Below are 25528 nucleotides of genomic sequence, written 5' to 3'. Positions count from 1 at the left end.
GCTCCTTTGGATGAACGCTCTGCATCGTCATAGGCTTTGATTGTGATCTTCTTACGAGGATCCACTGATTCTACTGCATATCCCAATGCTGTGACCAACTGTAATGTACAAATATTTAGGCCTGCTCCATTATCGATCAAGACTCGCTTGATCCTATGCTGGTTGATAAAGCCTTCAATGTGTAGTGAAGCATTATGAGGTTGTTGGAAGGATGAATTGTCACTTTTTGAAAAAGTGAGACAAGGTGATGACTTTAAACTTCTAACCATGGCTTGAAATTGGTCTGTATTCAGATTTGCAGGGACTGACGCCTCTTGGAGTGCTTGATCCAAGATAGTTTTATGAGAGGGCGATAGGCGCAATAGCTCTAAAATGGATATAAGCGCAGGCATTTTATCTAATTGTTCCACAAGATTTTACTGCTTTGGGATGGAGGTGGTGCCTTGTGGAGTTGCCTTTATGGTAACTTTGCCACGATGTGTAACAACATTGCAATTTGAGTTGGGATTTTTGAAGGTTATGGTTGCAACTTGTTCACTAGCATCATACAGATGATTGACAGTGTAATTATACGCATCCTGTGTATAATCAGTGGTATCAGTGCCTCGCCTGGAAGTGGAAGGACCCCTTTGATCTTGTGATGGAAGTGGATTTTTGAACATCAGATGATCATTATTTGTTGTTTTGGGTCATGTCCTTCAATTTCAATTTCTCCTCGGTCAATAAGATCCTGAATAAGATCTTTTAATCGGTGACAATTACTTGTCTTGTGTCCTCTTCCTTGATGGAATTCACAGTGTTTAGTATCTCTCCACCATGCCAGTTTGACCTGAGGCTCATAGTTTGATAGTTTATGTAGAGTGACCAAATTTTGAGAAATGAGTTGTCGCAATACTGTTTCAATGGGTTCCCCTAAGGGAGTGTATGTTCATTTTTGTTTTTGCTGACGAGGTCTTGGTTCATCATGAGATGTGATGCGACCTTGATTGGAAGGAACATTTGTGTTATTTAGAGGTGGAGGATTTTGTCCTGCAAACCGAACCACAGGTTGTGCATTTTGGATAGTCCGGGCATCCACAACCCCATCATTGACGATATTCATGTTTTTATTCCAGAAGCTTGGTTTATCACTATTGAAGCGTGGGCGAGGACCATCCTTTGATTCATTATAGATTTTGATGAGTCCTTTCTTGATGAGTGCCCTTTCACATTTCAAACCCTTGGTGATCATATCATTAAAAGAGTCTGTGTCTTTGACATCCAAGTGAAATTCCATTTCTTCGTTTAAGTTGGAAATGAATATTTCCACTAGTTCTCGTTCAGGTAACTGAAGAGAACGTCTGCTAGACATTTGGTGCCATCGTTGCAGGAATACTGAGAATAGTTCACTTGGTTTTTGTTTGGTGTTGCACAGATCAGCCATGGTAATGTCACATTCAATGTTATGAGAGTAATGAGCCAAGAACTTCTGGATGAGTTCCTCAAATGTTCTGATGCCACCTGATAGTCGGGAAAACCATGATGTGGTTGTTCCTCCCAAGCTTTGGGGAAAAAGGTGCATTAGGTATGTGTCTTCATATGCCACTTCGAGACAAGCAGAATGAAATTCTCTGACATGATCACGAGGATCTCCCTTTCCTCTATATTTTTCAAATTTGGGTGTTTCGAATCCTCGGGGAAAGGGTGGCATATAAAGATTCCTATCAAAAGGATGGGGACAGATGTCATTGAGTGAGAATTGGTTAGTTTTGACACCACTATGAAGTTGTTGGATGAGATTCTCGACTTGTTGCCGCAACATCTCCATTTCATTTGGAGGAGGAGGTGGTGGGTTACCTCGAGGAATGTTATATCTGATGGGATCTCTACCTATTTCCTCTTCATGGCGACTTTTTCTTTTTGATGCTTGTCTTAATTGGGCCAGATCAAAGTCAGAGGGGAGTTTGGCTCCTTCTTGAGAGAGCTTTAAAAAGTGAGCATCCGCATTGCTCTTGAGTATTTCATCAAAAAGTCTGTTAAAGAGAGGGTTATGCTGGGCCCTTTCTATTGTTGCAAGATTAGGAGTACTTGGGTTTTCGTCATTCGCATTTCCTCCAAGTGCTTCTTGAAATTCATTGAGATTTTCCTCTTCTTCTTCTTCCATTTCTATTTCTCATTGCCTTGATCGTGATCGGGTTTGAGCCATTTTGTTTAGGAGTCTTTGTTGAAGTTGTGTGAAAATGATGATGAGTTTTTGATGAAATGAGAGATTGATGATTGGTGAATTGTGTTGCATGTGGATCTCTAGCACTTTTAAGGTAGATGTAACCGAAATTCCCTCTTTGAATTGCTTGCTTGTTTGATAAGATTTTGATTTGATAAGGTGTAGAGAAATCTGAGATGTGTTACAGATTTAACTACCTAGTAATGAGAGGATTCACTCATAAACTAGTTTTAACCTGCGTAGATGTGTCTCTTAGGATGAGCTTATCCTAGATGTAGAAACAATCTAAAAAGTGATGTGAAGTTTGATTCAAGCAATATCCAAAATAGAACTTGGGACAAGAACCTCTTAATATTTTGAGAGTTGGAAATGGATTGATGATGAAATGATGGTGTATGAGTAAGATGATGGATGAAATGTTTTCAACTTCAATAAAAACTTTGTGTTACAAATGGAACAAATTCTACCTCTTCCCTTTCGGGCGTTGGTGGCACTTCTTGAGCTGTGTTGTATGTGATACAGACGTTTGGAAAAAGTTGGGATTAATCTTACCTCCTTAGTTTTTGTGATAACTCAGAGCTCTATATTGCATAAAAGCTCTGCGGTTCAATGATTCTGAATCAAATGCGTTTGTTTTGCCTTGAAGGTAGAGACGCATGTGATGCAAGAAAACTCTATGGGAGACAAAGATTTGTCTATTGATATAAAAGAATTTTCTTCGTTTGATCAAAGCCTTTGAGCTTAATGGTCTTCTTTTTAAGTTGATATTCTGATGACGCTTCTTCTTTCGCAAGATGTGAAGAATGGTCATAAAATTTTGACTCTTTGTTGTTTGTACTTTTTTTTTGATGTGTTTGGTTGTTTTGAGAAATGTTTGGTTGGATGAATACTTTGTTTTTGGAAGTGATTTTTCTGATTTTTCTTTGACAAGAAAACAAAGCAAGCACACAAACACAAGAATGTTGCCCCAAAGGCAAAAATGAGTATGGGCCTAGATCAACCCAATCCTTGGACTTGTAAATGACCCTTCCTTTAGATGTATTTTTAAGGTGTATTTCCAAAGCCTGAAGTCGGCTCAATTTGCACTTGGTCTTGACTAAAACAAATATACTTCAAACACTTTTTATCCCTAAGGTCAAATGGCCAGTTGTGATAAATTTAGCCCACATCTTGATATTTCTTCGACTTTGGTACTACATACCTTATGAATCCCACTGTGGTAGGTAAGGATGTGATATACTAAGTCTTGCACGAGCATAACAAATAGATGATCCCTATGATGGGGGAGTCACCACTTTTATCAAGCCACAAGTGACTTTTCAAAAAGCTATGTTTCTACTCAAGGAAATATGTATGGTGAGTATCTTGGGAGCAAAACCATCTATGCTACTATCCTCAATCAATAGAATGGGTGGGATACTACTTAAAGGTGTTTAGTCATGCTCGATATTTTTGGACATAAGTTCATTCTGCAGTGACTCACTTAAGAGCCTTGTAACTGGTTGTGGGACCCATTTTTCCTTTCGGCCAGTTACACTATAGGAACAGCTATACCTAAGGCTACAGCTTTCGCTCTCACCTGATTTCTATAGCGGCTCGAAGGATTTACCGCGCGAGGTCGTTCCCAAGAGTGATGTGTCTCTTGGCAGGCCTCTCTTAAAAAGATAAATTTTTTGAGTGTTACTAACACTTTTCTCTTGCACCTAGGACCACGAGAGCCAAGGGAGAGGATAGTGTGTGTTAGAAGTAGGACCACTCGACCAACTCTTTTGCACAAGTGTGCCAAACACAAAATTCACTTGTTCCTTTTAACTTGTCATCGCAATGTGATCTAACTATTTGGAGATGTTGCTCCAATAGCCATGGTGTTCTTTTTAACTTCAAAAGCAATGTGTTTTGTAATCTAGAAATTGGAAATCCTGGTCAACTTAATGAAAAACATGTCTTTGCTTGAAGTAAAATTGTTTTTGAGCTTAAATGAAAATGGCTTGTTCTTTTTAGATTGCCCAAAACAAAATGTTGATTGTAAATTTCTTTAAGTTGATGCAAGAAAATAAATTTTGTTTTGTTGATTTTAAGCACCAAAATGAAGTTTGTTTTCTAACTTGCAAGAAATAAAGTTTGTTTTGTTCAATTTTTAAAGCACCAAAGACAAGTGACCCTAACTAGAAAGCACGAAAATTTTCTTTGTTTCAAGTTTTAATGCACCAAAGGAAAATTTGTGATTTTTAATGGTGAGTTTTAACCTGCACAAACAACAAATTGTTAGTAAAATCTATGTCCAAGTGGGGCTTCCACAAGCCTACAATTTTTCATTTTTTTGGTTACAAGGTGATTTTTACGACATTTTGTTACAATAGCACTAGTCTGTGTTTGAACAGAAGCGCTATTTAACTCAAAAGCGCTGAAAGAAGGAGAAAGACAGAGAGGCAAAAGCACTGAAAAATGGGTAATAGCGCCAAAACAACGTCAAAAGCGCTAAAACGGTACCAAAAGCGCTAAACTTGAGACAATAGCACTATTGTAAGAACAATAGTGCTAAAAGCATAAGTGTCGATAGCGCTAGAACGAGTTCAATAGCGCCAAAGCGCAACCTGTGTGACACTTTCAACATTCAGACATGTTAGTTTTTTTTTTTTTAAATGATATTTTTGGTGTTTTGATTCACGTTGAGTTCACCAAATGATGCCCTGCTAAATGGACAAGGTTAGTCTAAGATAAACAACACAAGACACACAAGAAAATCGTTAGTGTTATTTAATCAAAAACTAATCTAATCAGGCATATCAAGAGAGACACTAAAATCATGTTAATATCTCTAACTAATGAAACAAAGATAATGAGGCATCTCCAAATGCCTCTTAGCATGCTTTTAGCTCCTTCTCCCTTGTTCCTCTCCTCTCCAAGTTCCAAAATAGTGTAGCTCTCAGCAGCTTTTTGCACTATGGATGCTTATGGAGGATTGAGATTGAAATGTTGCTCTAAATATAAATAAAGAAGCAAATATTAAGCTATTGATACTAAAATGATTGATTTTATCCAAAATGACAATATATGAGTTAATTATGCTAAAATGCTCTCTTAAAATGTCTATAGCTCAAATGCATACAAGTTTTCAGGATCTGGATTATGAAGAAATGGGCTCTATTTATAGGAAAAATGGAGCAATGGATGGTTGAGATTGAGCAATCTCAACAAGGGTCAGGATTGAATGATTTCAAATCCATGTGAGGGCTTTCAACCCAATCCCAGGATGACAAGTGTCAATGTGAGATATGTTGAGAGGGGAGGGAATAAGCATTAAATGCTTGATATGACCTTGGGAATTAAAGTCAAGGTTGGTTGAATGAATAAACTCTTTATTCAAATAATAAACCTTTTATCCAATGGATAAACTCTTGTGCAAATGTGAAATGGATGAATATGGTCAAAACAATAAATGTTTGGGGAGACAAGTTTGAAATAACCATAAATGGTTATGTAAGAGCCATAAATGGTCATGTAAGAGCCATTAGTGGTCTTGGAAGACTTTGGGGGTTAATTTGTTGAACACACAAAGCATTAAATGCTTTTCAAAGACTTTGGAGTCTTTGAGAAGTGACTCCATTTTGCTTAGGAATGTGACAATAATTAGGGGATGGATTAGGCTAATTAGGAAGGGGTTAGAAGAATCTAGAAGGGGATTAGATTTTGCAAGTGGATTTGGTGGGTGAGGGAAAAATAGGATTTTATTAAAATAAAAATTCATTTATTTCAATAAATGTGTGCAAGTTGCATTTGTAGGAAAATGCAAGTGGGGGGGATAATGATTTAAATAAATGTTTTTATTTAATTTATTTAAAAGAGGAATAGGGGGATTTAATTAAATAAATAGATTTTATTTATTTAATTGATTTGAATTTGATTTAATGAATTAATTAAAATAAATTGAATAATTTATTTAATTACTAGGAGAATGTTTGGAGATGAATTAATTAAATATTAATTTAATTAACTGATGGCTAGTGGATTTTTAATCAAATAAATAGCGTTTATTTATTTAATTAAGCTGGACAGATTTGTGTGACTACAGTTATCATTTTTCATACAGGAAATGGTAATAGCTGCATCAGATTCGACTAGGCCTCCTAAGGTTACAAGAGAACTATGGGTCAGTGCAAGAAGCTGAGTCCACTTTTTGGCCAAAAAGTGGAAGTGTTTTCCCTGATTTTCAGATTTTGTCTCATTTGAGCTTAAATTTTGAAACACTTAGAGATTGAATCTTGGAAAAAGTCACTAATATAAAAGATAGCCCTCTGAGTGTACTTTCCAAATATGTAATTTATTTTAATACCCACATAATAAAAAATAGCTTTTTGAATGGAGTTCTAAAAACTATGTTTTAAAATGTATGTTCTAGGACCATACCATGCATGTGTACGACCCACACTTTTTGACAATTAAAATTATTTTCTCAAACCATTTTTGGAAATGGTTTGTAACACACTCAAGATTGATGAGCATATTTTCTGTATTTTTTTTCTAATATTTTTTTTAAATTAATTTTTTAATGACCATAATTATCTTTTTAAAAATTTGACGTGTACGACTCACATAATTTGACGTAAGCTTTAAGAAAAAAAATTAAATAGAAAATAATTTTGTGTAGATTGATGACATATACTTTTTTTTTCAAAATTCATTAAAATAAAAAATTTATTAAATTAACAAAATTAGTTAATATTTCAAGTTTTTGGACCTGATTTAGTATAAATGAAATGAAAAATAGTTAAAATAATCAATATTTAAATAAATTTACATATTTAGAATCTAGATATTATAATCTGAAATGGGTTTTAATTTCATATAAAAATTCTCTAATTATAGGCACGTAAACTATTTCAGAAGTTTATATTTGTGCTTTCATTCATGGATATTTGAATTTGCAGGTCCATGTCTCAGGTGTGGCCATCCTAGGCCTATCCCGAGCCTAATCCCGAGCCAAGTGGTGGGTTGTGGAATCAACTTCTATGGAACGGGGGCCCGTTCCTAAATAACCGTTACTGTAAAAAAAAAGACAGATTGCATCAATTTACCACACTATCATTGAAATCCGTACTGACAAACATTTTTTACATCATTTAGCAGTACTTTTAAATATTTTTTACATAAATTTCTGAAGAACTCAGTAAAAAGATATTATTTTTTGAAGAGTAGTTTGTAAAGATGGGTTCTAAGCAACGTCAAAAGAAACAAAAGAAGACAATGACAGCAGACAAAATTCAAGCACAAAGAGAGGAGGCAAAACACCAAAGAGATCGAAGATCACAACAACGACAATTGAATAACACTTCTGAAGCATCTAGTTCAATGCCCGTTGTAGATGAGACCATTGAAGAGATCATGATGGACGCAAGAAATGTAGAACCAAACACAGGTATGATTGTTGATGCAAATGTTCATGTGGATGCGAATCCTGGTATGTTTTTAAATCCCCAAGACTATGATGCCAATCAAATTGTTGATTTAAATGAAGCTGGATATAAATTTCATACACCAATACGAAAAGAAATAAAAATTGAAAATATTACACCACCCTCTCTGAAAGAAAATGAATGTAATTTGTTTACTATTGATAGCAATGTGCTAGATAATCTTAATGGGTTAGTTTCTTGGAGACAAATCAGACCACATGCAAACAGATTATATAAACAATTTTTCTATAATAAAAAGTTAGGATTCCAATGTCAATTAATGCTACAATTAATAAAAATGTTAAAAATGCATAAATTCATTAAAAAAATAGGTATTTATGCAAAACCAAAAAGAAAAGATGAATCATATAAGCAATTTGTATCTATTGTTGCCAGTGCCATCGATTCTATCGGAAAAACAAGTCGATCTAAAGATAAGAATGCAACACGTAGAGTTATAACAACTGCTATAGTTGACAAAACAATTGTTAGTAAAAGAATGTTGAGTGATATAAGTGGCTATTTGAACTTACATCGTAGAACCTTGTCAAGAGCAGCCAAAAAAAGAGACACAATTGAAATTGATCTACTAAACCATTATTGGAGTTTTAGTGGTAGACTTCAAAGGTCGGACATGAAATTAAATGATGAAACTAAATAATTAATTGCAAAATTTTGGCATGATAACACTAGAGTTTCATCAAATGCTAGAGATGTTTTAAAGTTAAGGGTGGGATCAAAAATTTGTGATCCTCATCCAAAACATCTTCTTGACATGACTCAAACTGAATTCTTTAAAAAATTTAGTGATGAATATGTGTTAATGAATTTACGAATTAGTCAAAGATCATTTGAAAAATGCAAACCCTGGTATGTTAAAATCAATAAACAAAGAATATCTTGTTGTTGTAAAACTCATGTTCAATTTCGTTACTATTATGATGTTTTTTGATATATACGTTGTATGTTGCATGGTAATGATCTTGTGCAGGATTGTGGTGTTTATGTTCCACCTGAAACTATAAAAGATTTTATTGCAAGTTTATTTTGTAAACCACCTAATGAACAATTATTTCTTTCCAGTTCATGCATTTATGGCCTTTGCAATTTATGTGGGAACTATTCTTTGATAGGTGAATGTTTGCATGATCATGTTTCATCGAAGTTTGGACAAATAATGGTTGATGTTAGGAGATTTAAAAATATAGAATACCCTCTAACAGATGGAAAGATGGGGAAATGTTTAGAATTGATTACATAACAGAATAGTGTGAATGCATTTATCAATGAGTTTAAAAGTCATATTGTTCCAAAATATGTGAAACATTCCCAACATGCTCGATGGCTTGATGGACAGTTTCACATATGCAAGAACATATTTCCAATTGGAACAATAGTATCAATTGTGGATTTTGTAGAAAATTATACTCTAAAACCACAAGAGGAAACTCAATATTTCCTATTATGCAATGTCATGGCATAATAGGACATATTATGCCATCATGGCATAATAGGTCCATAATTGGTCCTATCATACTAAGTAAACATGTCGAATTAGCATAGTTTCAATGTTGGAGATGAATTAGATGATGAAGTTGGAAATTCGAGAAAATCATGTCATGTTGTGGCTTAATAGGTCCTATTATGGACCTGTTATGCCATGATGGCATAATAGGTGGACTATTATGCAATGGCATGGCATAATAGGACCTATTATGTCATGATGGCATAATAGGTCCTATTATGTCATGATGGCATAATAGGTCCTATTATGCCATGACATGATATAATAGGACCAACTATGGACCTATTATGCAATGGCATGGCATAATAGGTTCATAATTGGTCCTATCATACTAAGTAAACATGTCGAATTAGAATAGTTTCAGTGTTGGAGATGAATTAGATGATGAAGCTGGCAATTCGAGAAAATCATGTCATGTTGTGGCTTAATGGGTCCTACTATGGACCTGTTATGCCATGATGGCATAATAGGTGGACTATTATGCAATGTCATGGCATAATAGGACCTATTATGCCATGACATGATATAATAGGACCAACTATGGACCTATTATGCAATGTGATGGCATAATGTGTCATATTATGCCATGACATGGCATAATGTGTCCATAATTGGTCCTTTTATACCATGACATGACATAATAGGACCATAATAGGACCTGTATGCCTTGACATGGCATAAACCTAAGCCTAAACTTTGATATCTAAAATTTGAAGAGTAATGTTAATTACTTTTAAGATTATACTAATAGTGGTAACTTTTGTATTACCTAATGAGGATTAAGAACAATTTTGGTACATATGTTCAATTTAAGGAATTGAAATGGTGGCTTGCTATAAGGGTATATGCATGAATTTGTGGTACCAAAAAGGTGCCACACTTCAAAAAAAATGAAAAATTCTCATAAGGCGTGCGCACTATTTCAAACTTTAAAAAAACCCATGTCCGCATTTTGGATGCATTCTACATTCCCAAACCCGTGTTTTGGCGATTTGGGGTGCCATTTTCTTGCGCTCGCCCTTTGTAGAAGCTTGATTTTGGCACTAAGTTGTCCATCTCTCATCAAAATGCTGCCACGCCATCGAAGAGGTATGTATTTTTGTTTTCTTATTGTCATTTTTTTATTAATTTGAAGATTAAACTAGGTTTATTGATTTAAATTTATTTTCATTATAAGGAAATGAGATTAGACAAGAAAATGTTGAAAACACTCAATCACCTCCTCATGAAGACCATATTGAAGAAGAAGCACATCAAGAACCTCCTACAATCCCTAGACATCCCATAGGTACACAAGAAAACCTATTAGGTCAAATAGAAAATAGCCAAAAAGAGCTTGAAGGTTTAATCACAAGGCTAAAAGATCCCACTGGAACAAACTCCCATAGGACAAACCTTTCCAGTTCTTTGCAATCTCTTGTATCTCACATACAATCTGTGAGTGGTAAAATAAATTTTTGATCCAGTTTGAAGGAAGAACAAAAGCAATTTTATGCTGACAAATTATCATATGCGGTAGTGAAGAAAAAGAAAATTAATAAATTTGACTTGTGTACTCTTTTTACGAACCCCTGAATGAATCAACCTTTACACCCTGGATGTAGGAGATTCCCTAGTCATTGGTGTCATCATGAAGGGATTAAGAACAATTTTTGGGATAGGTGGTGGATGGTATTTGATTAGCTCACATGCAATAATCATGAGGTACCCCAATACTTTTGAGAAAACTATACTGTGATTTTGTCCTTAATGAGATCCCAAACTATTTTGATTTTCTAGATTTCCAAGGTAGAGGTGGGGGTTCCTCACATGATAGAGAGGGTGCACAGCGTGACCCAAATCTCCCACCAAGACCCTTGGCCAGACCTATGGTGGAGCATGTTATTATTCCTTCCATTGGAAGGAGAGTATTGAGGTCAAAACTCTAGACTCCATTAGCTCACTCACTCAGACCCTTATACAGTATGCTAGGCCTCTAGTAGAGGGTGATGCGAGTGATGATGGTGATTCTTCTAGGCATTGAGTTCCAGCTCATTTTTGTCGATCTTGTGGTTCTCTTTGCACTTATGATCTTAATAGTTCTGAGAATGCAGGTGCACGAGCAGAGTTTGCTACAGAGAACATTGTCATGACAGAATCCTTGTTGAACGAAACATTTGGCATTCATACCCAGGTGGATTTCATTACAAGTTCATTTCATTCTTTTTATTAAATCTTATATGGAAATTTGAGAATATATCTAAATTAGTGAATTATTATATCAGGGTCAAAGTGTTCACAATACTAGCAACATTCCTGCAGCACCCCTTTTCACGACTTCGTCGACTCCACAGGTATACAACGAATGAAAAAATATAATTATTATATTTAGATAGTTGAACCTTATGTGAATGATTTCTAATTACTCATTTTGGATGTCAAATAGTTTGATGCTAGAGCTTCAACATCAACACCTCACAGTGTATTTCATCAATAATCTTTCACCCAGGTAAACAATTTATCTTTAATGTTGTTATTAAATAATATAGAGAGTTTTGACGATTAATCAATATACTTTGTTTAATTTTCAAATGTTGACATCAGAGACCCCTCCTGTTGTCTATGCGTCAATGGAGCACGGTGTTTCTGCAACAATAGCAAGTTCAACTGCTTTAACAGAAGTATGAGACATATTTGTAAATTTAGTAAATTTAGCATTACATTTGTTATCTTAATAATATGTTATTGAAAATTTTAACGACACTTGTATTTAGTTTAATTTATATTGTGATGCTTACATGAGGGGCTTGTCACTCCAAATCATGAACGTGTACCTGTTGTGGATGAACATCATGATTATTTGTATGCGGTAAGTGATTATTCTATTATATGTCATTCTAAAATTCAATTTGTGTATATGCTAACATCATTCTTTTCATTGTATCGGGTGGAGTTACAAAAAAGTCTAGAGAGGGGATCGAGTGGACGTACTTGAAAGACACCTACATCATATACATCTCCATCCCCTTGACAGACAAAGATATATCATGATCTGTTTCCTTCCCCTAGAGGAAAATGATTAGAATAGGGTCCTATGTTGTATGCCTATATGGCAATTTTGAACATATGTTTTGTATTACGAATATGTGACATTCTATGTCCATATGGCTTTTGGCAATCTCCTATTTGACTTTATTGGATACCATGTTGTATGCCTATATGGCTATTTTGAACATATGTTTTGTATTATGAATATGTGACATTCTATGTCCATATGGCTTTTGGCAAGCCCCTATTTGACTTTAATGGATATCATGTTGTATGCCTTTATAGCAATTTTGAACATATGTTTTGTTTTATGAATACATGAAATTCTATGTCCATATGGCTTTTGGCATGCCTATTTGTCTATATTGGATATATTTGATAGTTTTACAGTATACAATGTTGCATGGATTTGTAGCTTTTTGGTTAATGCAAATCATTTATCATGGTTATCCATAATTGCAGTACAAATGATTAAATGAATAATTGCACAAAGTTTATTATTACTTAAGCTTTGAACCTAAATATGTGTTTGTAATCCAAGACACAAGCTTATGGAGATCAACACAAATTAAATAGTTATAGTTGAAATAAGACTATATAAAGGAAACATGGAAAGAACCAAAATTAGACAATGTAAGACACCATTGTACCAATACCCATTCTAAAAAAATTGCATAGCCCATAAACTTCTATTCATCTAATGCATGCACTTAAGCGATTTTGCTGCTAGGGTGTGGCCCGCAACGATCAGACGAGTTGGAGAGAAAAATGAAGGCATTCCAAGCGTAAACCCAACCACCCCGATGCATACGAGTTGACGGTTCGGTGTCGTGATGAGCAGATTGAAAGATGGGGCATTGTGCAACTTTTCATTGAACTCATATGATGCTTTTTGTCACAACCAAGAAAGTGTCACCACGAACAACTCGATCTGAGTCTACCAAAACTGAGAGAGAATTTTTTAGAGTGCCATAACATGACCCCATAGGATCAGATGGCTCGTTCTTATTATTAACGGGCATCGAGAAACATGATGCCGAATATTGACAACTTTCAGCAACTTGAGCACTTAGGCGATTTCGCTGCTAGGGTGTGGCCCACAATGATAGGGTGAGTTGGAGAGAAAAATGAAGGCATTCCTAGTGTAAACCCGGCCACCCCGATGCGTACCAACTGACAGTTCGGTGCCACGATGAGTGGATTGAAAGATGGGGCATTGTGCAACTTTTCATTGAACTCATCTGACGCTTTTTGTCGCAACCGAGAAAGCGTCGCCACGAGCAACTGGATCCGAGTCTACCGAAACCAAGAGAGGATTTTTTAGAGTGCCATAACATGACCTCGTAGGATTAGATAGCTCATTCTTATGATTAATAGGTGCCGAGAAATGCGATGCCAAATATTGACAACTTTGAGCAACTTGAGCACTTAGGCAATTTCGTTGCTAGGGTGTGGCCCGTAACGATCGGGCGATTTGGAGAGAAAAAAGAAGGCATTCCTAGTGTAAACCCAGCCACCCCGATGCTACCATCTGACGGTTCGGTGCTGCGACGAGCGGATTGAAAGATGGGGCATTGTGCAACTTTTCATTGAACTCATCTGACACTTTTTGTCGCAACCAAGAAAGCGTCACCACGAGCAACTGGATCCGAGTCTACCGAAACCGAGAGAGGATTTTTTAGAGGCCATAACATGACCCCATAGGATCAAATGAATCATTCTTATGATTAACGGGCACTGAGAAACGTGATGCCGAATATTGACAACTTTGAGCAACTTGAGCACTTAGGCGATTTCGCTGCTAGGGTGTGGCCCGCAACGATCGGGCAAGTTGGAGAGAAAAAGGAAGGAATTTCTAGTGTAAACACGGTCACCCCAACGCGTACGAGCTGACGATTTGGTACCATGATGAGTGGATTGAAAGATGGGGCATTGTGCAACTTTTCATTGAACTCATCTAACGCCTTTTGTCGCAACCGAGAAAGCATTGCCACGAGCAACTAGATTTGATTCTACCGAAACTAAGAGAGGACTTTTTAGAGTACCATAACATGACCCCGTAGGATTAGATGTCTTGTCCCTATGATTAATGGGCATCGAGAAACGCGATGTCGAATATTGACAACTTTGAGCAACTTGAACACTTTAGCAATTTCGCTGCTAGGGTGTGGCCCGCAACGATCGGGCGAGTTGGAGAGAAAAAAGAAGGCATTCCTAGCATAGACCTGACCACCCCAATGTGTACAAGCTAACGGTTTGGTGTCGTGACGATCGGATTGAAAGATGGGGCATTGTGCAACTTTTCATTGAACCCATCTGACGCTTTTTGTCGCAACCGAGAAAGTGTCACCACGAGAAATTGGATCCAATTCTTCCTAAACCGAGAGAGGATTTTTAAGAGTGCCATAACACAATCCCGCAGGATTAGACGAATCATTCTTACATATCACTAACATCGAGAAAAACGATGCCAAATTTTGACAATTTTTCACACTTTGAGTGATTGACAACAAATGAGCAATTTTTACATCTTTTACCATATTAACCTAAAACTTCATGAAATGATCTCATGTGATCTCTAATGGTCCAAAATGACATTATTTACATAAAATCACACAAAACAAGACAAAAAAACATTTTTTTATATTACAATGCCTGGAGTAGTCAAAAATACAAGTCATGTACATATATCCAAATAAGATTGATATTATAATTTTTTACATTTACATTTAATCCAATGAACCATTTGGATCTACTCTACTCTTTATCATGTCTAGTATGGCCTCATGGTCAGACTCATGAACCTTCCATAGGTTATTGTTTAGTGGTATACCTCCATATTTGATCAAATGAACATTTGAAGCTACAACAAGGTTAGAATAATGAAGAATCTTCCTATGTGTCTCGAAGTCCTCGAACAACCACAAGTTAGACTTCTTCACTGGGTACCTTCTAAGCCATGTACCATTAACAACTACTGATCCTGTGGGATACTCAATATTTTCTCCATCTACCACAAGGCCATCCAATTTCTTTTTTGCGTCCACACAACGACACAGGTAATAATATATTCCTTCTTCATTGTCTTCAGCTGCAATAATTGCATAAACATGCCCTGCAATGATAAAGTGAAAAGAATTTAGCAAACAACTAAGGTAAACTATTGAAGTACAAAAAATTATATGTGGATAATTTACCTAGCTGGACTAAATCTGACACATGGTCAAAGTCAACTGATGCTTCCATCTGTGTTAGTTGTAGTGCACTCGGAGGTCGATATGTCTCAAGTGGGATTAGAGGCCTCATACACCATTCGTCCACCCACTCCTTTGACTCACACTCATTATAGGCACCATATCTACATGAATAATAATAACATGCCATCTGTCACGTATGGATAGTCCATGAACCTGCATTAGAGCTTTTGAAAGAGTGTAGCTCACTCAATCCTATCAATGTACAACAATCTTCTAGTTTTGCAATGTTAGTATCATCTACCAACCAAAAAAATCTGTGAACTGAAGACTTACCTTGATTACTTGGATCAATTGTACCATTGCACCATTGAACAATTGATTTTGCATCTTTCAATTTTTTATTCCCTTTGTACGTTAACTCTTCTCATGCTAAATCTCTTTTAATACATGCTCCTGCACCATCATGCTCCCCTTTTCCATGCCCAGCCTCAGATAAATTCCACATATGTTGAATAGCAGTCAACTTATGCATCCTACTCAACTAATAAAACATCTGAGAGTTCTTAAATTGTGATGCACAATTATCTGACCATATGATATGTTGACGGAATGATATGCCTCAGCTGGCCAAATCATCGTAGAATATCTGAAAACAACCTTGCACAAACTCTGTAGAGTGTGAGCGATCATCACTGATGTAAAAATGATACTCCCTCAATATCCTCCTATCCTCTTCCATACTATCATGTGCATGAATGAATGCTATATGCACAAATATAGCAACTTGTGTGGAGTTTTAATATTGTGATTACACCTTGTTCTATGGTTGTAGCGTGTAGTTCTCTGCAAAGTCAACAATTGAAATGATTGTATGAAGTGGAAATGTGTCCTTGCATAACTTAAATTGTGAGTCCAACCAACGAGCTCGATGGTTATGCCTTGCATACTCATACACTATATTCTCATGAAAGATGCCCATAAACTGATACACTAGAATCTTCTCACTAACCAATTCACACCTTTTTGCTTCTTTTCCATCTTTTATCATGTAGGCCACTGTCTTATATTTTCCAAATTCTACTAATTCATTACCAATTTCTTGTCCAGTATCCATATGTTGACAGATTTATAAATGTCGCAATCCACCACAATAAACACATGTTCCATCCAAGCAACACTTATTGTAATATACTTGACTATCTACTCTTTCACATAAGATGCTAGATATGAATTCCCTTGAAGATTTCGGTGGATCATTTATGTTGCATTCCTACAAAACATTGTTAGCATGCAAATCTATACATATGTGTTGATAAACATCATAATGGTTAGAAAATTCAATATGTACTCTACAACAACAAGTTGTGTGTGTGTGAATTATTTTGACATAAAAAGGCTTTACCATTTCAAATAATCTTTGACAAATTTTAATTTGAGAATGCATACGTTGAAACTTGGCAAAAAATTGTGTTTGAGTCATATCCAAAAAATGTTTTGGATGTGGATCACAGATTTTACTACCAATCCTCCTTCTTATAACATCTATTTGATTTGGAGAGACCCTTGTGTTATTCTTCCAAAAATATTCAATTATAGATCTCAAGGCTTCAACAATTGTTTTATCTTTCCGTCGTAATCTATCGGAAAATGCCCATAACTCATTGTTATATGGATCCTCCGCTCTTTGTCGCCTTCCCATAGCTCTCATTAGAGTTTGTCTACTTATCTTCAATTGTTTACTTGTCTTTCTAATGAGGCAAGCTTTCTTAGTTTGAGTGCTTACAATTGTTGATGTAATGACACGTCGTGTGGCATTACTATCTTTTGTGTGTGAGTTAGAACCAACAGTATCATATGCATTCATCAGATTCTTCACAATAGATTTGTCACTTGATTCAATCAATGTTCTTAGCCCAAGAATCTTCATTATGGGCCTAAATTTTAGATTTCTCATCATTTCAACAAATAGTTGACATCTTCCTGTCTCATTTAAAGGCTCAAAAAATATTTTCCATATCTGTTTAGCATGTCTTTGACAAGTACGCTTCGGAATCTTGTCAACCATTAGTTTCAAAACATTAGCATAAATATCAATCAAATACTTAGGCTTTCTATGCAAAACTCTAGGAGGTGTTCTCAAACGTTGAGTTACCTCAAGATTAGGAATGTCAACAACATTAGGGATAGGTGGCATACCTTAAACCGCAAATGAAAATGATGACATACCTTGAAATTGAGGTGTACAAGATGGTGTAGCTCCAATACTTGATGTCAGTCTTGAAGTACTTGCAACATCAAATGTCATAGAGGGAGTGCATTCAATATGAGATTTTGTAGACACCAACGGTGTGCCAATAAGAGATGGTGTGCCTTCAACTTGAGATGTAAGAGATGGGGTACCTTCAACTTGAATTGTGGTAGAAATTCTCTCAACCTCGGGATTTAATTGTCTCATTGCATGAAGGTTTTGCATCCATTGCCTTTGTGTGGCCAATTTTGTCTCTCTTAGATTAGATGGATATTTCATGTTCCTCTTCAATTGGCACCTCTTCTTCTATGGTATTCAATTTCCTTTCTTCACAAAGTTTCTTCATTCCTTCTCTTTTTTTTGCATTCTTAGCTTCATGCTCTTCCAGTGTTACATTTTTTGGTCGTTTCCTCGGCATGATGATGATTTCTACATGTACATGCACATAAAAGAGAATAAAGTTAATTCATAAAGAGATTTAAAGAGGTGTAAGGGGAAGTCCTAATGGATCTATGACTGTCCTAATTATGTTAGGACAGTCCTAATGCATCTATGACTGTCCTAATTATGCATATGTTAAAATGGATATATGAAATTGAAATTATTTCATGTATTCCTTCTCTAAATTATTTCATAAGATCTTAAAAAGGATGTATGAAATTGCAAATTTTGTTTTAAACCACTAAACAAATAATTATCTTATGCAACTTCCTTCAAATGCATTGTTAAATCTAATGTAAATCTAATAGGATTATAATCAATTTTGACTAACACTTTTAATCTAAAATTTAAATAAAATAACACTTAATAAGTATTTGAATTCTAAAAACAAAAAAATATTACCTCAATTATTCAAATTTGATTAAAAAAACTATGTTCTGCCTCTTCGACATTGCCAAATGAAAAAAGGTGGTGGAGAGCTAATGGAATGTATAAAATAACCTTGCATCAAATGTCAACACCATGCAAAAAGCATTTTTTTGTCTGATCATGCACAGAAAGAAGACAAAATGAGAGAATGTGGGCTTGGATCATGGGTCAAGGGTCCCATATAACCATTTTTTAGTGCAGCTCATTTGGCTAGCACCAAATATGACATTAGCCAAATTACTTCCATTGAAATTTTTTAACCTTTGATAAATTTCTATTCTATACCCTATAATCTATACTCTATACCAATAGTTTGATAGCCACAACCATAAAAATTAAACCATTTCAAACCTATAACAAATACCCTAGATCGTACGACCAAATATGCTAAATCCTTGACCCTATACAATAACCATAGACCCTATAACCCAATATGCTAAACCATATGAGGTAGTTATGAATCATATGGTGTCCTAAGGGGTCATATGGTGTCCTATGGGGTCATAGGACACCATATGACACCTTAGGTGTCGTTAGGGATCATATTGTGTCTTAACGGGTCATATGGTGTGTTATGACCCCTTAAGAAACCTAATGACCGCTTAGGACACCATACGACCCATAATGACACCATATGATGTCTTAAGGGGTCATATAGTGTCCGAAGGGGTCATAAGACACCATACCGCCCCTTAGGACACAATGTGAACCCTAACAACACGTAAAGGGTTATATGGTATCCTAAGGGGTCATAGGACACTATACGACCCGTTAGGACACCATATGACCCCTTAGGACACCATATGACCCATAACGACATTATATGGTGTTATAAGGGGTCACATGGTGTCCTAAGGGATCATATTGTTTCTTATGACCCCTTAGGACACAATATGGTGTCGTTATGGGTTGTATGGTGTCGTAAGGGTTCATATGGTGTCCTATGACCCTTTAGGACACCATATGACCCCCTAGAACACAATATGGTGTCGTTATGGGTCGTATGGTGTCCTAAGGGGTCATATGGTGTCTTATGGGGTCATAGGACACCATAAGACCCCTTAGGTGTCGTTAGGGATCATATTGTGTCTTAATAGGTCATATGGTGTGTTATAATCCCTTAAGACACCTAATGACCGCTTAGGACACCATACGACCCATAATGACACCATATGGTGTCCTAAGGGGTCATATAGTGTCCTAAGGGGTCACAAGATACCATATGATCCCTTAGGACACAATGTGAACCCTAACGACACGTAAGGGGTTATATGGTATCTTAAGGGGTCATAGGACACTATATGACCCATTAGGACACCATGTGATCCCTTAGGACACCATATGACCCATAACGACACTATATGGTGTTCTAAGGGGTCACATGGTATCCTAAGGGGTCATATTGTATCCTGTGACCCCTTAGGACACAATATGGTTTCGTTATGGGTTGTATGGTGTCATAAGGGGGTCATATGGTGTCCTATGACCCCTTAAGACACTATATTACCCCTTACGACATAATATGGTGTCGTTATGGGTCGTATGGTGTCCTAAGAGGTCATATGGTGTCCTATGGGATCATAGGACACCATATGACCCCTTAGGTGTCGTTAGGGATTATATTATGTCTTAACGGGTCATATGGTATGTTATGACCCCTTAAGACACAATATGACCCCTTAGGACACCTTATGTTGTAATTATGGGTCATATGGTGTGTAATAACCCACTCCACTCAACCCAAAAAATTTGTCTATTTTTTTTTTATCACTTATTCTTAATAGTGTTTGATTCAATCACGTACACAGGTACATCTATCCAAACGAGATAGGCATCCATCCAACCGAGATGGGAATCTAACCATACGGGTTCGGCATCTAACCATATGGGTTAGGCATCTATACATACAGGACTAGGCATCTAACCATATGGGTTAGGCATCTAACCATTTAGGTTAGGCATCTGTCCATACAGGACAAGAGGTTTCATCTATCCAATGCAGGATAGGCATCTACCCAAACGGGGTAGGCATCTATTCATAAGAATAGGATATGCTCTGGCCAGAGACTTTAGACTCATCGGGACCATCTGGGTCCTGAGCGACTCTCTAAAGACTACACTCCCCTACTAGGAGTGCACCGAGGTCGCCATCCTTAGGAGTATAAAAATAATTACATAAACAAGCTTGAGTTCCGCCTCGAAATTTGGCCTAAAGCCTCGGGAAGTCAAGCGAATCCATATGGGATTCCTTCTGAGTATGCATTGAATTAATTTTAACCTTTCAATTATTATTTGCATCATTTGATTAAAAGACCAAGGAGCTTCAAGAACCAACTACTCATCCATAACCAAATCCTAATCCCCATCCCCGAATGCTTGAGTACAAGGGACAACTCCATCCCTAGACTGCCTACATACCCATTTCGGCACGGGATTAAGGCGTAAAGTATGTAGTTATGGTTTTTTAACTATGGTTTAATGTAAATTGTTTGGTGGGTATGCAACCTTTTCTAGGGTCAATGTCCCAGACAGTTTATCTACGGTTGCTACCCACGATGGTAGCTCTATAGCAAAAAGGGTCAAGGTGGCCTTCTTCTTGTGGCCTAAAACAACTAAGTCCTATTTCCTATCATATGCATCACCCTTGACCCATTATCATCCACCAAAATTTATCAAGATAAATAAATTCTAAAAATGTCACACACAACCAACCTTAATGGGGTTTTTCCAAGGTTTAACTGAGCGGATGAAAATTTATTTAAGGTTTATCTTTTTTAGATTATCAATCCAAAGGGGATTACCCACCCCTTGGATTTTTAACTTCCAAATGACCCTTATTCCTCCCTGGCGTTTTATAGGGATGATGCCACAAATGCCGTTGTTGCAGCTTTATTAAGCATTAAGTGCAGTAGTTCAACATGACGGCATTACCCGTAAGCGTGACCTAGAGGCACCATAGATATCGAATGCTGCTAGTTTTTTTGTTTCAACTCCTCTTATTTAGTTGCCTAACTAGGAATTTAACTTTTAATTCATGAATCTTAAATGAAGCAATATACCGATACAAAAAAAGAAACTATTATATACAACGAATTATGCTTGAAATTAAAAACTAAGGTATAAATTTTTACATAATCGAAAAGAAAATAAACAAATCAACTACTTGCGAAGAGTATTTTCTTTGAAGAAAAAAACTATGATAATAATTGAAACTTGAACTAAAAGCATGAAAGTACTAATTGCCTGGAAATTATGATACTTGTAAAGATAACTTATGAAAAATGCTTTGAATTACTTGCTAGATATAATTGTTTGGGAACAAAGCCATTACACTTTGTGCACAAATCCTAACACTTGAAAGACACTAAATTGCTTGAAATAAAATTAAATGATTAAATAGAAGGACTTTGGAAATGAGTTTGACACCTACTTGTTTGAAGGGAAGAACTATAAGCCCAACTAATTCTTCTTTTTGAAGTAACATAATACTTGAAAGATACTAATTTTCTTGAAACTCAATTTGCTTGATAAGGATGAGGATCCAATAATCTAGGACAATTGATTCTAACTTTATTTCATCTTTAAAAAGAATATGATTACTTGATTTGAGGTTCACGAGATAAGTCAAGTCTTATGTTAAAACGATTTTAGATTTGGTAAAAGTATTTGGTTTTCAATTAAAGTTTACCTTGAATCCTAATTAATATTATGTTCTTACAAAATAGAATATATCATTAAACTTAATTTTAATAAATTCATCTATACTAGTTGCTTTGCAATATTAATATAATCTCACCCTTTACTAGTCTTGTATGCCTTTGACTATTCATAGATTTATTATCCTCAAATGCCTTGCATACTCTATATGAGGAAATCCTTAACTAACATTAATTCATATTTCTTGAAATACACAAAAGGGGTAATTCTGAATCCAAGCACAAATTACTTGAGAGGTAAATTCTTTTAACTTTCTTATACTTACACTAATTTGAAGTATAAAAAAATATGTCTATTAAAAAACTTAAATATTTGATATGAATGAGGGAATCTATTTACTACAGAATTAATTTAAAGTTGACTAGTGATAATTGATGAAAAAGATCCAATACTATGGAATAAGTGTAAGGAGATAATGCTTGAGAATTAACTAAGATTCTAATCTTATGAAAGAAACACTTGCTTGAGAGTGAAAACATCAAGAAACTTCTAGGGGATTATTATTTCTTAAGGGAGTAAGACTATTAAATCAATCCTTTGAAATCAAACAAGTATTCAACTACATGTCTAACCAACATAATTTCATATTACTTGAAAAGTGTAAATTGTTTCTAAGGGGACACATAATTACATGGTAGACAAATCCTCTTCTATAAATTGAACTAAGTGAAGGAACCCAAATGTTTGAGATGACTGAGTGTCACAAAGTAATTCCTCTTGGAGACGAACCATTACTAAGTTTTTTTTTGTTCTCTTGCTAACTTGAGCAAAAGTGTTTCCCATTTTAAATAAGGAATAAGTTTTCCAATGCACTCATCATTTCCATCATTGAAGCAGGAGGCTAAGATTCCCATTATAAGTTCAATTCGAATTGGAATATTAGTTTAATGTTCTACTTGTTGAAAGGAATAATTATGATTTTAATACTCTAAAAATATTCCCATTTATATTTATTGGTCAATGAGTGTAAGTAACTTAACCTATAATAAAGCTAATGCTAGTTGAGAAAATAATTAGTACTTGCTTAAGAATTAACCTTAATTTCCCTATTAAAATAATAACCCCCAAGGTACCAATTACACTCTAATAACTTGAAGGATAGAGAATATAAGTTAATTATTTGGATTGCTTAAAATATAAAGTTATTTCAACTATTTGATTTGTCTTAATTACAACTTCAAAAAAATAAAAAAATAAAAGTAGAAAAAGATAATTAATATTCTAATAAAATTTAATTATATCTATTTAACACATAAATAAATAAATTCATTAATTAATAAATTTTAATTATTAATTTTTAATATTTAATACATTAATATTAAGCAAATTTTAAATAAACTTTAAACAAAATTTAAATTTAACTGATCGTATAAAAATACAGAGAGATGAATATGAATATGTTTGTAAAAATACAAGAAGATGGATATATTTCCAAAATATACAAAGATGAATATATTTCCAAAATACAGAGAGATGATTTATTTCCAAAATACACAGAAATGAATTCATTTTCCAAACTATATTTCCAAAACACATAGAGATGAATTTATTTACAAAATACACAGAGATGAATTCATTTTCCAAAATATATTTCCAAAACACATAGAGATGAATTTATTTCCAAAATACAAAGATGAATTTATTTTCCAAAATACATAGAAATGATTTTATTTTCCAAAATATATTTCCACTCTTAAAAAATCTGATTTTTTGAGAAAAAAAAAAAACAGCAAGGAGGAGGATTTCTAAAATCAAAATAAATAAAAATCAAATGACAATATTTATATTTTGAAAGAAAAAAAATATACAGAGATGAATATATTTCCAGATTACAAGAGATGAGTTTATTTTCAAAATACACAGAAGTGAGTTTATTTTACTAAATATATTTCCACTCTTAAAAATCTGATTTTTTGAAAAAAAGAAAACAGTGAGGAGGATTTCTAAAAAAAAAAAAAAATCAAATGACAATATTTATATTTTGAAAGGAAAAAAAATATACAGAGATAAATATATTTCGAGATTACACAGAGATGAGTTTATTTCCAAAATACACATAAATGAATTTATTTTACAAAATATATTTCCACCCTTAAAAATCTAATTTTTTGAAAAGAGGAAAAATAGTGAGGAGGATTTCTAAAATATAAATATAAATAAAATCAAATGATAATATTTATATTTTGAAAGGAATCTATTAACAATTTTATTTCCTACATGCAATCAAAAAACTGAATAGAATTAAAGAAAAAGATTTCTTTAGATGGAAAAGAAAATTTATTATGTGAATTGGAATTAATCTACCAAGCAAATCTAAAAGAGACAAAACGAGATTTCTTTTGAAAATATAAAATTTCATATATGCAAAAATCTGGAAAAAAAGAAGAGGAGGAGATTTCTTTTGAGGGAAAAAAAACAAGCAAGAGAATTAGCAAGAGGGAAACCTGGATTCAAAAGAAGGATCTTGATGTTGAATCTTCATGTATCCCAGCTAACCTTATTTGATCCATGCCTTGCAGCCTGGTGGAGATCTTCCACAAGCTTCCTAAAATCCTGCACTAACTCTACGAGTTTCTCCTACCACTAATATGATATTGAAACTAAAAAATTTTCCAAGATTATTCTTTCACAAGAAAAAAAACATATTCCCCCTCTTTTTTTCAAAAGTTTAGCATACATTATATATAAAAGGTGCACCATTTCCACTATTGAAAGAATTAATTGAAATTAGAGATTATTTTCCAAAATTGTCTTCATGCAAAATTGATTGATACGATAGTGGGGGTTACATGCATATTAAATTTGAATTTGAAATTCTTTCATGCAATATTTATTCCTTACAACTTGTCATAGTGGTGGTTTCATTTGAGCATGCATTTAAAATCTAAATTCAAAATTTGCTTCTAGAATCTTCTCGTTTTCATCTGCATGTGCTCGATTAATATGTTTAATAAATAAATTGATGTCCTTATGAGTGAGTCACCACTTATTAATTATTCTTTTAAAATAATTCCACCCTTATTCAATTTCCATCAAGAAATATAAATTTCCAAATAGATTTAAGACTTCAAGAGTGTGTCACCACTATTTAATTATTATTTCTATTTAAAATAGCTTCACCCCCATTCTATTTATCATTTACTAACATTAATCATGAAATTCAAAACAATAATAATAAGTAATAATAATAATAATAAAAAAAAAAGTCATATCAAGGTCCAAAAAGAGGGTTATGACATGGTGTCCTAAGGGGTCATATGGTGTCTTAAGAGATCATAAGACACCTAA

This window comes from Cryptomeria japonica, chromosome 11 (assembly GCF_030272615.1).
Source record: "Cryptomeria japonica chromosome 11, Sugi_1.0, whole genome shotgun sequence".
NCBI classification, from domain to species: domain Eukaryota; kingdom Viridiplantae; phylum Streptophyta; class Pinopsida; order Cupressales; family Cupressaceae; genus Cryptomeria; species Cryptomeria japonica.
This window is presented reverse-complemented; position numbering follows the sequence as displayed.